We start from the raw sequence: 17445 nt of genomic DNA, 5'->3' as shown, positions 1-17445 counted from the left end.
GTTGTTGAAATGTTGTCTTCTGATGTTCTGCTTTGTCTTGTTTGTTTTATCCTTTTTCATGTCAGTATTTTTCCTCTTGTGTCCTTCAACTGCTGAAGACAACTATCTCAGCTACTGTGCACTTCCTGTTTTTCTTTTTCTTGCATAGCTCTAGTTCCCACAATTTCTTATTTTTTAATAACAGTTTTCTTAATAAAGCCAAGTCTTAGTCACAAAGTTACCATGTACAGTCAGGTTCACATTCAGCTGAATCTTTAGACAGTGGGTTACAACAACAGCATTCAGAGCTGAACAGATTTACTCAGTTTGTAGTGAGCCTGGATTACAGTCTGGCCATCCCTGCTGATCTCAATGCCTTATCTACTAGGACACATTGCCTGCCCTCAGTAACAGCACAAATATACCAGCATTGCCCTACCCCTGTGCTAAAGAGCACCATTAAGTTTGCAAAGTCATTCAAAGTCAGTATTCATTTGCAGATGCTGTAGTGGAGTTACCTGATATCACCCAACTCACTGCTTTTCCTATATCTATAATCTGAGATAGACTAATCATATGACCACTTACTCTTTTAAACAGAAATCCTGCACTATTTAGCCCTCATTTGGAAAGGAGTTATTCAATATTCTGTTACCTTCCATTTCCAATGCCCTATTCATTGCACCTTATTAAAGACAATTATTAATTCCTCATGGCATTTCCTACAAAGCTCACTTCTTCACTTACCTACAAAGTTTACCCAGAAATTTTGGCTGTGACTTTCAGGTTAGTTAGGATCTCACTTGTCTAGACAAGACTTTTACATAACACTTCATTGTTGTTTCCACTCATGCCATGAAAATGCAAAGCTCTAGCATCAAACAATCTTCAAAATTACTAGGGTTTATTCTTGTACTAATGGTAGCTAATAGTCCAGGATTAAAAATCTACTATCCCTTTCCCTTTAATTTTTGATTGTCATGAAAAATAAAGGTAGTCAAGGTCAGGAATACTTCAGAGCTGTGAGAAGCCCTTTAGAAGAAGCCTACAGAAAATGGGCCTGAGTATTCATGTCAAGATTAACTGTTGTGCATTCTGCTGTTTGCAGGAATTCTTGATCTCCCTCTGCAACTGTCCTAGCGTCCTGGAGGAGTGAAAGATGAATTAAGAAATACTAAGGAAAAGCTATCTGCAAATAATTTCATTGTCTGGTACTAAAAATCACAGATTTTTAGGTAACATCTATTTCTGTGACTGACCAATCTTGAGATTTCTAGTTAGAACTATTTTAGGCCCTCATTCCTTTTTTTCCCTATATCTACAAGCAGGTCCAGTCCCAATTCCAGTCTCTGTTATTTAAAGGTGAATTAAAGCACTGAATATATATTTTATACATCAAGGGATGTTTACCAAATAGACAACCACTCATTATTCTCTAGTTTAAGAGTAAAGTCTTCACTGTGCAGATAATTAAGGCAATGTAAGTAATGTAGGATGAAGAGGAAAACCTTGCGTCTGAATCGATGCAATTAAAAGGAGGCAATAAAGTCTCACAAGTAACTACAATTCCAATAGGCGTATTTGGTGTCTGTCCACTTAAGAAGTGCTCACTTCCTAATGACTTTTTTGTTTTCTACAACTAGAAATTCTGGAAAACAAAATTCTCATTTTATTAAATGAGACTGAATTGGTATCAGTTGTCTGCAGAAGGTTTATTCTTGCTCTATACCTTTGGTCAAATCATGTTTCCTTGAATATAATTTCTACTGTATATGTGACTGGCACATCAATTGCCTAATAGTCTTGACTAGTATTTTTCTTATATTTTGGTAGTTCCTAACTCTTATCCCTGTCAGCCTACAAAAATAATATTTTCATAAAGGACCAATGTAACTATATCCATAAAAGCCCAAGAATTAATAATGTTCTAGCAAAACAAATTACATGTATATTTTATTTTCTTTCTCATTTATGAAGATATACACTGATAAAAAAAAGCTCACAGAAAGCAGGGCCCTATCTATTTTGGTAGATAATGAAGCCCTCCACTAGCTCACAATTTCACTAGATGTGACTTTCCCATTTATACAAAATTTCCTTTCTCTGATTTGTTTGAGAATTTAGAAAATAAGGTTTTGGAGTACAGATTCTCAATTAATTGGTTGAAATTAATAATAGTACGATTTGGGAATCTATTAACTAGTAATGAGAGTTTATACTTTCCACAAATATACTAACAATTTTTCTTTTTAAAGGTTATAGGGTTTTCACATTTACACCACCTTTTTTCCAGCAAAAGTGACATGACTTTTTCCTTCCTGCTTGAAGAAATTCCTGATAGGTGCATATGACTAAAAGAATCAGCGAGCCCAACATTTCTTAAAGCAATGACTATCGATTATTTTTCTCCTGGTGCAGCTCAAGTTCAGTGTCATTCATTGGCTGTACTGCACACATGAGGTATTTCCTGATACAGGTTCCTGATTTTTTTAATAAGAATTTTGCATTTTGGCAGTCAATGAGAGTTTCTCAGATAATTAATGAATAACCTTGCTCACAAATTAAACTTAATCAGTTCTGGAGAAATCCAGAACAACTTTTTGTGTGTGAAAGCATGGTGCATATTTTACATGATAAAGTGATACTCTTCTAACTCCTCATCTTTCTGTAGATATTAAGCACTGACAATCTTCACTTTTCTGAAAAGGACCTCTCTGATTTATAATACTTATACTTACTAATTTATCTGTAAAGGCCAATTAGCTGACTGAAGTGCTCAAATGAGTCAGTAGTAAAATGGCCATTGCAGCAAGGACTTTGCCACTATCAAAGTAAATCATTTCTCCCTTTTAATAAGACTCAAAAAAATTATTTCAGCTGTCCGTTGCCTATGCCTCCTTCACTGATTCATATTCAGTTTTCTATAGGCCAATTAAGGTTATGTTTGCTGAAATACATTTCAACACGATTTAGCAGGATGCAGTAAGTGGAGAAAGTGAAAAAAACAAGAGGTTTGGATTAACTGAGTACAACCTTTGCAGTGGACTCAGACTTTAGAAATTATTTTTATCTAGAAAAAGATAAAATAAAAACATAATTTCATAATAAAATTAACAGAAATTAAGGTTACACTACTGATTTTCCCAGCATGAACACTGTTACAATAGGAGCTGTCACAGAGCTGGGTTTTTTTTTAATTTTTTTACACTATTTTATCTTACATCTCGTTTAGTAGGTGGGGGACTTTGCAGATTTGTAGAGTTCACCAACAACAGTACTGGTTGTGTTACCATTTGTCATCAAAGCAATTGTCTGCCTAAAAGATACTTCATATCCTAAAGTCTGTTCCTTCCTGTGCCCTCTGCAGTTCTAGCAATCTAAATAAATCAAGGTCCCTTTACAGCAATGCGTTAGTGTGGAAGTAACCCAGAGCTTCTACCCAGCTCATCAGAGTTTACATCTTCTCATATATTTTTACCTTGCAGTTATATAGTGAGTTTGAAGGAGATGAGGGTATTATCTGAAAATTGCATACATATATTTTGTCAGGTAGCAAAATTTATATAGACCTATTATTTGTCTGAGTCCTCCACATCCTAACTGTCCCCTAAATCACCTTGGAGACTTCTGTCAAAATTAATAGGATTAAAGCTATCATGAGTTTTCCAAAGTACTTGTCTTTCTAAAAATCATAATACTGGTTTTATTTTATTTTTATGATAATGCAAAATAATTATTGATTTATCCAAAGGCAGCAAAAAGTCTTTCTTAAAGTGTTGGAAGGCATTCTGAGTTGGAATGATGAAGTGCCTAACAGCCAATATTCTACAGCAAAAAAGTAGATCTCTGTCATTAAAATATATGTAACAGTCAGGCTTTTGCTAAAATGTCTTTCATTTTAGAATGTATTATTTATTCAATAAACTTGATTTTCATTGCCTCTTTTATTATCTTCTTCCTTTTCTATTGTTCCAGGATATTTTGTAGCCATTTGTATTCAAAACAGAATGTTAAGAATGTAGAGTGTTTCCTGGTAGATGAGAGGTTTACGAAGTCCAAAGAAATTCATAGCAAATGGCAGCATATAACTGATGAAGGCTCACTGGTTGTTTTATTTACCAAAGTTGTGTGGTATTGTAGGCCTGCTACTTCATTAAGTAAATGTCTTAAATTTAAAGATGCAGTTGCCTCCTCTTTAATTTGGACAGTTCTAGTATTCCAGTTACTGAACATAGCTTAGCTATTTAGTCTTTGAATTGTTATTTTAATACACTGAAGTATAACCGTAATAGATTCACTTCATACCCCTGTTAAAATCATGGAATGAAGCTGAAAGAAAGTAACAGGATCATCCAGGATCATTAATAATGGTAAAGAGTGACCAGAATTAGAACAGGATGGAAGAGCATCTCAGGACATAACTGCAGAAGGAAATGGTAAGGAAAAAAAAATAGGGAAACACCACGGAGCACTAGGAAAGTTAAGCTCTAGGCAAAAGTTGTATAATGGAGGTCCTTATTCCATTTCCAATAAAGCCCCTAAACAGCATACTTAATCTGGCTAGAACAAAAGTCTTTGCCATTGAGCTAGAGACACTCAAAAATACAAAAATATTTGTTTGACACCTCGAAAGCCAACTAGAGTATTTATCTACCCAACTCCAGGAATTGATTCCATAGCTAGGGCAGTTCCTTTTCCCTGGTAGGCTGGATTTTGAGGTATGAGTTGGGGGGGGGGGAATGGGGGGAGGGTGTGGAGGCAGAACATTGAACAGTTTAAACACATGCTTGCCTCAGTCCTACTTAAAGCCACCACAAAACATCAAAGCCATTCCTAGCTCCTTCTTCATAGGTTTAAAAGATAATTAAGTTCTTTCCTTGGTATCTTCAGCTTGCTGAGCACCACTTGAGTTAAAAAGTAAGGAAACAGTCTAATAATGTACACACTGAAGTGCACTTAGCTATTCATAGCTCATATATCTTTCTGAGAAGAGAGGTTTAGTGGCTCAAAATCCTAGGCCAAGTTCAAAATCTCTTCCTTTCCTCCTCTGCAGTAAAGAACAACACATCTGCAGACATGCACTCTCACACATGGTGGCTGGGAAGTGTCCTTCATGCTGGAAAAAAGCTGTATTAACAGTTAGACAGAAAATTAGAATATAATTTCCAAAGGAATGAGTATGACTTCCTGATTTCAAAAGGCCAATCAGGAGGATGCCTTTATGAGCAAAGAAATTCATCTATCACATGGTCCTCCACTTACTGATGGTAAGATGGGAAAATTAACTGAATGGACTCACAGCTGCACTAACACACAAAAACAAAGGTAGTTTTCTGCTCCAAAGATTTAACTCGGCATGTATTCAATCAAGATTGTATTCTTCTATCTTGGTAATTAGATTGAAGATAAAATGTACTTTCTTCTCACATTTCTGCTCTCTTTGTACAAATAAAAATGCTATCCTCTGCTACACTTCATCTGCAGTTCATAGTTAGTTTTGAAAGCTTAATAAACAAATTTTTATAGAATAAATTACTCTGATGCATTTCATGGAAAAATGTTAGCATGAAAGCGAATGAGATTGTATTATTTTGCAGACTTTATTTTTTTTCCAAAAAAGGAAATCGTTACAAATGAAATTAGTTGTAACAAAACATGTCAGAAAGAAACAATTAAAAAAAAAAAACACACACAAAACCAAGCCTAAGAGTACAGAAGTTGGTTGCAAGTAGAAATTTATCTTACAGATGAAATGAGGACCTTCTTACAAAAGATACCTCTGCTATCAGTTTAAAATGATCACAGTCCCTCACTGGTACATGCAACCCAGATTCATAGCAGCTACTAGAGTCATACTGAAACCTGCTGATATAAAGCACAAGATAAAAAAAATATAGCCAGCAGTCTGAAATACCTTATCTACAGGGCACTAGTGATGCACTTAGGAAAAATTACTACAAAGGACCTAGCACCTAACTCTTTACAAGGCATCTGTGTGACGCATTAAAAAAAGGAAAAAAAGAAGTCAACGTATAAGACTTCAAATCTATTTTGCATGTGATAAAAGGCTGGTTTTTACTTGTGTTTTCAGTGTGGCAGAGGTAACAAAACCAACATGTCTTGAGGTATGGAGACTAATTTCAGCAATATCTGAGGACCACTGAAATACTCCTGAGGATATTAGGCTTCAATCAACAGACTACTGGGAGTCAATAAATAATTTTCAAGAGAGTAATGAATTTATTTCTAAAACCCACAGCAGCTTCAGTAGGTTTTAGTGAATTTTAGACTTTGTGAAAAACAGACTGGAAAATCTTCTTAATGGAAATGATTAGCCAGTCCGTAGCCAGTCTGCAGCAATAGAAGCCCCAGTTCATCAAGGTGTTGTTCTGGTTTTGACTGGGTCAGAGTTCATTTTCTTCTCAGTAGCTGGTACAGTGCAGTGCTCTGGATTCAGGGGGAGAATAATGGTGGTAGCACACAGATGTTATGGCTGCTGCTCAGTAGTGCTTAGCCTGAGGCAAGGAGCTTTCAGCTAACGAGGAGGTATACAAAAATCTGAGAGCTCAGGACCAGGAAAGATGACCCAAACTGTCCAAATGGATGTTCCATACCATAATACATCATTACCAGTATATAAACTGTGGGGAGTTAACTTGAAGGGGGATGATCACTGCTGGGGAGAGGCTGGGCTTTCATCAGAGGGTGGTAATAGTAGTCTGCACCACTTGTTCCTCTTGAGTTTTGTCTCCTTTCCCTCTCCTTTTTATCAAAACTATTAGTGCTAGAAGTATCATTTTTATATTTCACTTTTCCATAATTATTAAACTTGAGTTTTCTTTTCTTTCCTGATTGTCTTCCCCATCCCACCATGGGGGCAGAAGGGAAGTAAGTGAGCAGCTGTGTGGTACTTGGCTGCCAGCTGGGGTTAAACCATGACAGATGCACAAGCAAAAGCTTGGAGATAAGTGAGTTGCATCTTTTTTGATCTGATATAAACTCCAGTTCTCAAGTGACAGAAACAACAGTTAAGGTTTCAGGGAGGTGTAACACATTAAGATCCTCATCTTAAATCATTTTGCAAGTGCAATGAGAAAGAATGTTCTGTTGGAAAGAGCATGATTGCTGAAGGGTGATATACTTCATCAAAGGGTGTGTTACAGGAGATGATTTCAAACACGGAGAGAAATTAGGACTGACAAGCTAAATAGTTCTGACATTTCTGTGTGTGGGCAGGGTCTATTCTGGTACAGTTTTTACCACTGGAACTCTGCAACAGCCCTGGTTACCCGCCAAAATTCACAATCCCTTGAAATAGAAGCAGTAGGCAAAGACCCATTTCTTGGACCGTTTCCATGCTGGGTTTTTTTTTGGCTAATAGTAGAATTTGCACTTTAGCCAGCTGGATGGGATCTTAAAAACTCTTAAAATTTGCATAGAAATTCAGCACAACTAAAAGGTATCTGAGATAAAAAAGCCTACCAATTCAAAATCTCACCCATCCATCTGCATTTTTTGCTATGTCCATTATGCTAATTTCAAATGCTTTCAATAAAGAAGATATAATTTTAAGCCTAGTGAAAACCATTCCCTGTGAAACAATGAAAGCATCACATATATCCAATAGCAGAACTTAGTGGTAAAGGAATGTTATTGGATTGGAAGAAGCTTCATATCTTATTCCTATAGAACTAGATAAAAGGGATAATTTGAAGTGTATTGTATAACACTGAGCTTTTGACTTCATGGACATTCTTTGTTTTTCCTGTGTAACATATTTCAGATAACTGCATTAGCATAAGAAAGCTATCTTAGCAATGCAAAGACATCTGTCATTATTCTAAAGTACAGGGCTGATGATGGTGTTTACCAAAAAGTTGTCCAAATTTCCCTAGTGAAGACCTATTTTTACTTTCTCACCCCATTATGAACTTTGAAATCATTTAGGCTTAAATGTTCTGTGCTCCAAATGTCCCTGTCAAGTGAACTGTGTCTGCATGTGGAAAGAAAGCTTCAGACCAACTGATGTCAAAGGGCTTGTCTTGAAAAACTGACCAAAAGCAAAGAATTCTCTCTTTATGTCTCCCATACTGTGCTTTGTTACTGAGCTCAATTTACGTATACTTTCCCCTCACTGTCAGAGTGGTGGATCAGATTTAATTAAATCTTTCTTAACCACAAGTTATCACTTCACAATGTATCAGAGAATGGTCTGGGTAGGAAGGGATCTTAAAGATGATCTAGTCCTGACCCACCTCCCATGGACAGAGACACCCTTCACTAGAGCAGGTTGCTCAAACCCCATCCAACCTGGCATTAAGACTACTGCAAATAGAGTCAGAAATTACATCTACTTGTTGTAGCTGTTACCAGGGTGAGGGAAAGAGTGAAAAGAAAGAGACAAACCCACACACAAAACTTGAACATCATTGGCATCCTGCTGGATTTGTGTAGCTTAGTTGTGTGCAAATTGTGGCTGGATCTGTCAAAGAATTTCTATGGATTTTCATTTTCTTATGTCTCCGAACCACGCTGTATGCAGGGTTTGAAAGGTATTTGCCATGCCACTGCCTTAAATCCTTAAAATCAAACAGCTGCTTCCATCATCTGTAAAGAAACAGCATGGCAGAGGTGAAAAAATGGGACAAGGACCCTGGGTGAGAGGTCGGGACTGAGACTTTGGGAAGTACTATTGAGGGAGAAGACCTGATACACTCAAATGTTGTTGTCAGGAGTCTGGGGGGTGCACAGGGAGCTGGGAGGGGACACATACTGGACAGTTAAACCCACCTGACCATGGGATATTTGAAATCATATGGCATCATATTTAGCAAGAAAAACAGAAGAAGAATCACAGAATAAATTAGGTTGAAAAACACCTCTGAGATCATTGAGTCCAACCTATGAATAAACACAACTATGTCAATTAGATTATCTCACTAAGTTCCACATCCATTCTTTCCTAAAAAAATCCATGACAATTTTTCCACCTCCCTGGGCAGTCCATTCCAATGTCTAATCACCCTTTCTATGAGGAATTTTCTACTGACAGGCAACCTGAACCTCTCCTGGCACAACTTGAGGCCATTTCCTCTGTGGCTGGTTGCCTGGGAGAATCCCCCAGTTCTACCTGAATACAAGCTCCTTTCAGGCAGCTGAAGGGTGTGCTAAGGGCTGCCCCGAGCCTCCTTCTTGCCTAAGCACACCCTCAGCTGCTCCTCATAAAACTTGTGCTTCACTCCATTCACCAGCTTCATTGCCTTTCTCTGGACTTACTCCAACACCTCAGTGTCCTTCCTGAAATGAAGCAGGAAGGAGAGGATATTTAGAGTGATGGTATTTGTCTTCCCAAGTAATTGTTAGGCATGATAGAGCCCTGCTTTCCTGGGGATGGCTGAACACCTGCCTACCCATGGGAAGTCTAGAGAGAATTCCTTGTTTTGCTTGCACAGGTCTCTTTTGCTTTACCCATTAAACTGTCTTTACCTCAACCCACGAGTTTTCTCCCTTTTAGCCCTCCAATTCTCTTTCCCATCCCACCAGGGGTAGACTGGTTTGGTTAGTAGCTAGGGTTAAACAAAGGCATCTTCAATTTAGTATCAGTTTTTCTGTTTCTCTTTTATGTTTCTCATATCATGTGTGTGTCCATATTCCTACATGGGAAAGACTTACATGAGTAACTGTGACATTTGGTGTGACTGAGGTATGCTCTCTACTCAAAGCAGTGATTCAGCCCTTTTGTTAGTCTCCAAAAAATATTCAGCTTTCATTTTCAGCACCAGAATGAGTTGGTGAATAGCTGTACCTTATGACTAATTTTGGAAAAAAAGCCCTGTCTCAGTTTCACCTTTCTTCTAGTGATATTATTAATAATCACAGATTTAGCTCCTATTGAAAATCTTATTCCCAGGTTTAACTAAGGTGTTAGCAATTATTTGCTTATATTATTATAACACTATGAGCAGGCTCACAATCATTTTTAAAAGGACACCCAGGCACTCATCTTTCTTCTACTCATGATTTACACCAGCAAGTTCTTTGTTGTGATGATTCAGTAATAAGGCAGAGACTGACACGTGCCAGGAGTTCTCATCAATCCTTGGTTTCTCCCATCAGCCATTCCAGGCTTTGGCTTCATGTTACCATGAAAACTGGTTTCCAGAACTGGTAATTATGCTTCTATAGCTGATGCAAGTCAAACAAACAGCAGCGTTAGGGACAAAAGGGCTTTGGAAGGTATATTTAATGAAAAAATAAAAAAGCTGGTTTGTTTGCTTTTGAGAAAGATTTAAGGATATTTTTTCATTAAAAATAACTCAATATTTTCTTAGGATTTAATTCAGGATTAGTGTTTATTTATGAAAACTACTATTTTGTAGGAACTATAATTTCCAAAAAATAGTATTATTTTTGCATGGAATTAAAGTTGATAGAATATAAGTAACAAAATGAAAAGAATAATTTTCTCATAGTCAAGTTATTTTATACCTGGGAAACCAGACTTACGTTTAAAAAGGAAAGAAACCATGAGCTCCAGAAAAAAAAATCTTACTCAAATACTAGGTTTGAATATATAGAAAATATAGAAATTAATGGGTTTTGCATAAACTAATATCTAAATCTACACTAAGACTTTTTCCATCCATCCCTCACATGACTTTAATTATTATAATAAAAATATTTCTGAACTGAATTTATAAACTGGGGAAAAGTGAAATATTCAACCGCTATCTTATCTTATATTAATGTTAATGTGAGTTGATCTAGAGTGTTTTCAACTCAGAATAGATTTGACTATGCTTTAAGATTATGATTTTGTTAAAAAGTAATTTATAAATCCTAGTTGTTCCATTAGAAATAAGAAAAAAGTCTTAAAGAAATTTAAAAATACATTTTTACAATTGCACAAACATTCACACTAAGTGAAGATTTATCAAGAAAGCATTATACATGAAAAAATTTACATAATTTGGTAAAAGCAACATTTTATGTACATCCTAGCATTTAAGGTCTTTTTCCAGTTCTTTCTTTTCACCCTATTTAGAACAGTCCATCTCATTTTCTGTTAAAACTTTTAAACACCTTGATAAACAAAATATTGCAACATCAGGTAATATAGGATTGAAAAAGAAATAAATTTAATTTTGAAGTTCACAGCTATGCAGAGTAAAGACAATTCTGCTCATCCTAGGAGTATTCACAGAATTAATTGGAGAACACCTAAATTTTGATATCAGTATGATTAATATTTTAATGTTAAGGGTTTCTTAAGTAGAATTTTTACACTGCGATTATTTATACTGTAAGTAGGAGTATTATTTAACATTGTGTCTTCCTACACTATTTACAGAACTGACAGGGAAACTAAACTATTCTGTATGAAAAGGGAAAAAAACCCAAAATATGTCAAAAATCAAATATCACAACAACAAAGAAAAGATAAAGTTCTTCAATTATAAAATTTCAGAAATTATTAGGCAAATAAAAAATTAACAGAGCTAGAGATTTCCATCAGTTTATAAGAGCTAGAGATACAGCCTTCAAACAGCAACAAGGTCTACATACTGTACATCACAAACTTCAACAGAGCACACACAGAGACCCCATAAGCCCTTCAATGTTAGTTTTATTCTTCATGTGTCAAGATCTGCCATCTGTCTTAAACTGCATGCATTCTCTCCTTCGGTAAAATCAAAACTAGGTGGAAAAATGATGGTGCAGAACCCTCCTCTCCACTGCTTTCTACAGCCACATCCAAAGGACCCTTAAACTCAATAGAAACCTACAAGCCCAGATAAATAAAATTATTACCATGTTTTGACAGTTCCTTGTCACACATGTAAAAAAAACACTATTCTTTTCGACTATGAGGAAAAAGAGAGAAATAAATCTTCTTCATCTCACCTACCCTGCAAGGGTAGAGCCTGTATCTATTCTTTCCTCTTAATCTGAACTAATTGTTGCCAGGTGCCCCTCTGCAGGAGTGGTGCTGGGAAGAATCACTGGTTTAAGGGTTTTGACAGGTCCTGTATAACAGCACAGTGTTCAAACATTTCTGTGTCTTAGTCTTAGCAGGTTATTCTTCAGAATGTTTTTGCCTGCTGAAGCACTGAAAGACACTATTTTCACTTTTGAGACAAAAAATGGGGTAGCTATTTCCTTAGAGAAAAAACATTAGATGAATCAGGCTACATTTCAACACAAGCTTGTGGAATCTTAAGAACATTTGCATGGGAAATCTACCAGTGTGTTAGAAGGAAAAATAAAGCATAGGAAATAAATCCCTCTATAGGTATCCAATGAATTCAGACCTCCTGTTACTATGTTGTTCCACCCCATAACCAAGCTTTATACTCCTCCAGGAGGAGTGCAGGTTGATTTCTGTTATGGCAATGCAGTAGCAAGTTGCAATGTTTGACTCAGTGACTTAGGACTTCTTTTCCAAATTACCACTCAGAAGTGGAATGCCTTTTTGAAAGTACAAAAAAAAAAAAAATTGCTGATATAAATCATATACCTATATATAGATATATAGGTATATATCTATAGGTATAGATATATATATAGATATATAAGTTTTTATATATGAAAATTTTAATCACATTGAATCAGCCAAATAATTATAAAAGCTGACCCTGCATATTTTTGTAACTTCAACCTTAGTCCAGATATACTTTTAAACTGAGATATTAATAAAACACAAAATCAACCTTGAGACTGTCTAGACCATTCATATAAACATTTTGAGTTTAGCCACTATCTGTAGTTTCAGACTGCAGCTTTGCTGATAGGCTAGAGCTCTAGGGACTCATGTCTGTCAAAGATCCTCCTTCTGCACAAAATTTACTCCACTTAATTTTTAGCAGCTGGAGATTAGAAAAAAGCAATTATCACTCACAGCCATGGCTGGCAGAGAAACAGATTGGGGTGACATGGCCAGATGATTATATTACTTAGAGACAAGGACATTTTTTTTTTCCTGACAGTATTTCAAGAACTTGTTCAGACCTAAAGAGGTGCGAAAATTATGGAACTCAAACAAGCGCAAGTATCTCTCCAGAACTCTCAGAGCTTTGGTCCACTGTTCTGGCATCTCATTTAACTATAGCACAGCCAAAAGATCAGGAGGAAAAGAAAAAAATCAGACTGTATCTTTAAAATCTTTAGGTTCTACCGCTGTCCACACCAAAGCAGGTGATAAATTCCCTAAACATTTATTTTGCATGCACTAAAGTGATATATCTCAGTCTGTTTTGTTTTGTCTAAGGTCTCCCTAAGACAACTAAAGCAAACCACCAAATCCAAACAAATGTAGAGGTCATTTCTTAGCCCTTAAGCTCTCATTCAACCTACAACCACTTTCTATATTTTTGAACAACTATTCTCAAATCTTATATATTGAATTATAATAATAAAGCAACAATGAAGGAAAACTTTTGAACTTTCCAAATAGACTTGAGAAAATACTTAAGGAAAATTCCAAACTGATAATACTCAAAATGTATAGTGAAAAGCCAAGAATACATCATTATATGGGAAGTTTCAGAAGAAAATCTTCTGTGTAAAGAGAGTCTGACAATAGAAACTTGGAAAGCTAACCTTTAAAAAAATTACTAATTTTCCCATGTCATGCAACAACAAAAAAAGTAATAGAATAGTAAAACACTCCCAGTCTCTCTAAAGCAGGCCCCAAAATCTTTCACTTACAAATCCTTGACTAAGCCAAATAGAATAATTTGTTATTTAAAAGGAAAAGTAATAAATTGGATTTTATGCCAGGAGAACAACCTAATAAAGGTGATGTTGGATGCTGATAATGAGACTTTACCAGGAAATCTGGAGATTAGTTTATTACTTTCTTACATATTATTTGAGTTCAGATCCTATTTATAAATGCAGGCACATTCTCAGTTAGGTCATTCCAATTACTTGGTATATAATTCAGCACCTGAATCAATTCTATCAAGCTGAAGATGATGCACTTGACGAGATCCTATTTGCTGAACAATAGGTGGATAGAAGCTTCCTTAATAAAAGAAATAGAAAAAACCTGTGAGCAAGTAAGACAAAGTGGAAAGTTGCTCTAGAAATGCAGGCCTGTTTCCTGTGGCATGATGAGTCCCAGCCCAGCATTTGCATGGAGGAGGATTACTTACAGATGGAACTGTCAAAATTTGGTTTTCATTGTACAGGATGACAAATGTAGTCCTTATGGGAGAAACTTCTCAGCATAATGAAATCTAATCTCTCTGGAAGGTAAAAGATTAATTCCCCGTTCATTTCATTTCTCTTCAACTTCCCTCTAACTACTGCATGTTTTATAAGGGTTTCATACCTTTGCAGCCATGACCAAATATCAGGGGATAGAGGGAGAAGAGGCAGACTTGCCCATAATTTTAAACTTTTCTCCCTCCTATGCACAGCTGATTTCTTCTGTTTCTGCTCTGTACCACAACGATGCCCAACTGGTGGAACAAAACAGGGAGTGCAAACAAGATCTGCCAGATCTATTCCAGCTGGACCCAGCTCAGTTCTCTAATTTTTTCTCTACTGTGAGTTCATGCACATCTTCAGATATTCCCGTGCATTTAAAATATATGACTAAAGGCACTGAATTGCAGTTACCTTTTCATCATTTCTTTGATCATTTGCTGTGGAATCAGATTTCTCCATGATTCTTTGCTTTTCCTTGTTCTCATCCCTTAAAATTACTGATGGCTTGGAACATATTTCTGGCTGGAATTTTAAAATGGATAAAATGTATAAAATCATATCTATAGCTCACAAACTAGAGATAGATAGGTAGCCACTTCCTTTGTGAGTTTTCTTTCATAAACATGAATTTTGAATCTGCTTATAGAGCTCCACATCTAACACTATACAGCCAAAGCATAAAGTTTCTCAGCTTGTTCACTCTCTAATTTCTACACCATGTTATTTCTGCTCTTGTGCATCTTAGCAACATCTGTGATGGTGAGAAATGAGCATAACTTGCAAGATAACTAAAAAGTTGAAAGTCATTGTAATCATATTGAAATGATTCTAAATTAAGAAGATGGCGTACAGACTTACTTTTATGTCTGTAAGGAAAGATGAAGATTACACTGAGACCAGTACTTATTGCTGTCTTCATTTGCTCTTGTTCAGCATGAGTTCACTTTTCAGAAAGCCCCTCTGTGTCTGTGGGTGTGCAAACTTCAGTACTGGTATTTGTAGAAACAAACAGGTGTTGGCTTGTCAAGTCAGTTATAATATCCATAATAACTAGTTTGCACAAACCAACATGCTTGTGTGAGGTAAACAGATGGCATCATATTTTCCCTCATGATGTAAGCACTTTTTAAAAGCTTTTGCAAATATTGCTTAAGGATAGTTAACAGTGTCAAATGCAAACATATTTAGCACCTCTCTTCATTTCTGTATCAAGGTATGGGTACATTTGGTATTTCTCTATCCATATTTATATGCCTCAAGATATATATGTTATCTTTCCGATATTATGCTTGATTATAACTAGGCAGTCTTTAATTCAGAGGGACTTTTCTCATTAGTAGTAAGAAGATTACCTCTCTATTAAAGTTTTTTGTTTTTATCAGAAGCTTTCTCCATATTTCAAAATTTTGCCACTGAGCTTGGATCTTCCAAGTACACAGCAGGCAATGCTTTCACCTTGATACAGCTCATGTGCTTGAGGGGGAAGCACATGCTTACATGTTTGTAGAATACTGTGAACAAAACCTCAGAGTTCTGCCAACACTGTGTAAATTCCATGCATTTAGATTGATTTTCCTACAAGTCTCAGATCAAATTAAGACATCAAAAATCTAATTAATTAATAATTTCTCTGGACAGGAAATTATTTCATTTAATTACCTAAATGATGACTGAATATTATTTATTGACTGTCTCAGGACACAAGTCATAGTAATTTCTATTCCTTCTGCTCCCTTCATTTGATTTTCTTTGCACAAAAGGGACAAGTATTCTGTTTAATCACCTGTAGGAGCCTCTGTCAGAACCAGCAGTGCAGTATGCAAAGCCAGTGTACAACACCACAAAAAATAACCAGCTGACATATTTGGTAGGATTCACCTCACTTAATTCTACCTTCCTTCATATAAGCTAATTTGCTAACCTGGCTGCACCCCAATAAGGAGAGACATTGGATACAGAGCTCATGTTACTTTATTTAGATTCACTTTCACCTGAAAAGACAGGATATTGATTACATTGACTACAAAGTGTAACTAGGACAATTAACTCCTGATGTAGACACCAGTTCTCTGATCAGAAGAGCTTACTATTTAATTTGGAAGTTAGATTCAAGCCACTGCTGCTAATCCATAGGCTGCCAAAGTAAGGGAGAGATCCTACAGTGCTGATCCCTGACTCTATAGACATTGTACTTGGAAATTGTGTTTGGAAACATAAAAAAATTGCCAGAACAGTTTTTTCTAAGACCACATTAAGAAATACAGAGCAAGACTAAAGATGTACCATCAGGATACAATATTTTGGCAAAGCTGTATCTTCATAATGCCTTTCATGGATGGAAAGACTTTAAAGAAAAAACAGAATCCTCCTTCCATCCACTTCTCTCACAGCTCCATGGAGAAAAGCAGTACAGTCAAGGAATAGTATGAAGTAAAAGAGCAGAAGAATGAGCAGCTGAGGGCCCCACAGCTGATGGATGGCACATTCTGGCACAGGGTGCATCTGCAAAGCACAGTGCTCTATGTGCATTTCACTTCCCCTGGCTTCCTTTAACAATAAAAAATAAAAAGGCAGGACAAATTCAAGGCAGGGAGGGAAAAAAGTATTTGTAAACAGAAATTATATATTTTGAGGAACACAAGGATTCTGTGTAGAATTCAAAATGCTCAGCATTTAATAGATATAGAGATTCAATGTCAAATGAAGAGTACAAAGCAAATGGTGACATAAAATAAAAATCAAACACCTAGACTACCGATAAATCATTTCTTTTTAAAAAAATGATTCAGATTTCTTTCTCTTTCATTGCGGCAGAAAACAAAAGTGAAAAATAAAGAAATTTATATTGCAGTTTTAAAAAAACTGTGAAAACACTGTCTGAAAGCACTATTTACTCTTCTTTAGTGAATTTATAACTGAGAAGCCATTGACAATAATGTTATGAGCTCAAACTACAGTGCTGCTTAATTTTGATGAACCCTGGTGAGTAATCAAAGTTTTAGACATTTCATTCTCATAGCATTAGCATTCAGGACAGTAATAAAAGGCAAGTCAGGAAGAAAAACAAGGGAAGTATGAATATTAGCAAAGTTACTGTGAAGGACAAGAGGAAAACCTTACTACAGAAGGAAACCTGCTGGCAATTCCTGTACCTAATTCAATGTTCAGGTACAAGTCATACTGGAGGGTCTTGGCATTGAGTCCTTTGTAACTGAACCCAGTATGAAACTGGATCATGAATTTTTGTTATTT

The 17445-nt window shown here is 36.0% G+C and overlaps 1 long non-coding RNA gene across 1 annotated transcript; it reads left to right on the top strand.

Annotated features, from left to right (window-relative positions):
- The first annotated feature begins 14098 nt into the window (after positions 1-14098).
- LOC148184114 (uncharacterized) lies at positions 14099-14599 on the top strand. The gene is made up of 2 exons (XR_015772800.1): positions 14099-14235; positions 14403-14599. It is a non-coding gene; the product is annotated as an uncharacterized LOC148184114 (long non-coding RNA).
- Positions 14600-17445: the final 2846 nt, after the last annotated feature.

This window comes from Pseudopodoces humilis, chromosome 6 (genome assembly GCF_049639895.1).
Source record: "Pseudopodoces humilis isolate 2021_Gansu_Grassland_sample_001 chromosome 6, ASM4963989v1, whole genome shotgun sequence".
NCBI classification, from domain to species: domain Eukaryota; kingdom Metazoa; phylum Chordata; class Aves; order Passeriformes; family Paridae; genus Pseudopodoces; species Pseudopodoces humilis.
The sequence above is the reverse complement of the archived record's forward strand: the minus strand, read 5'-3'. Positions and strand labels throughout refer to the sequence as shown.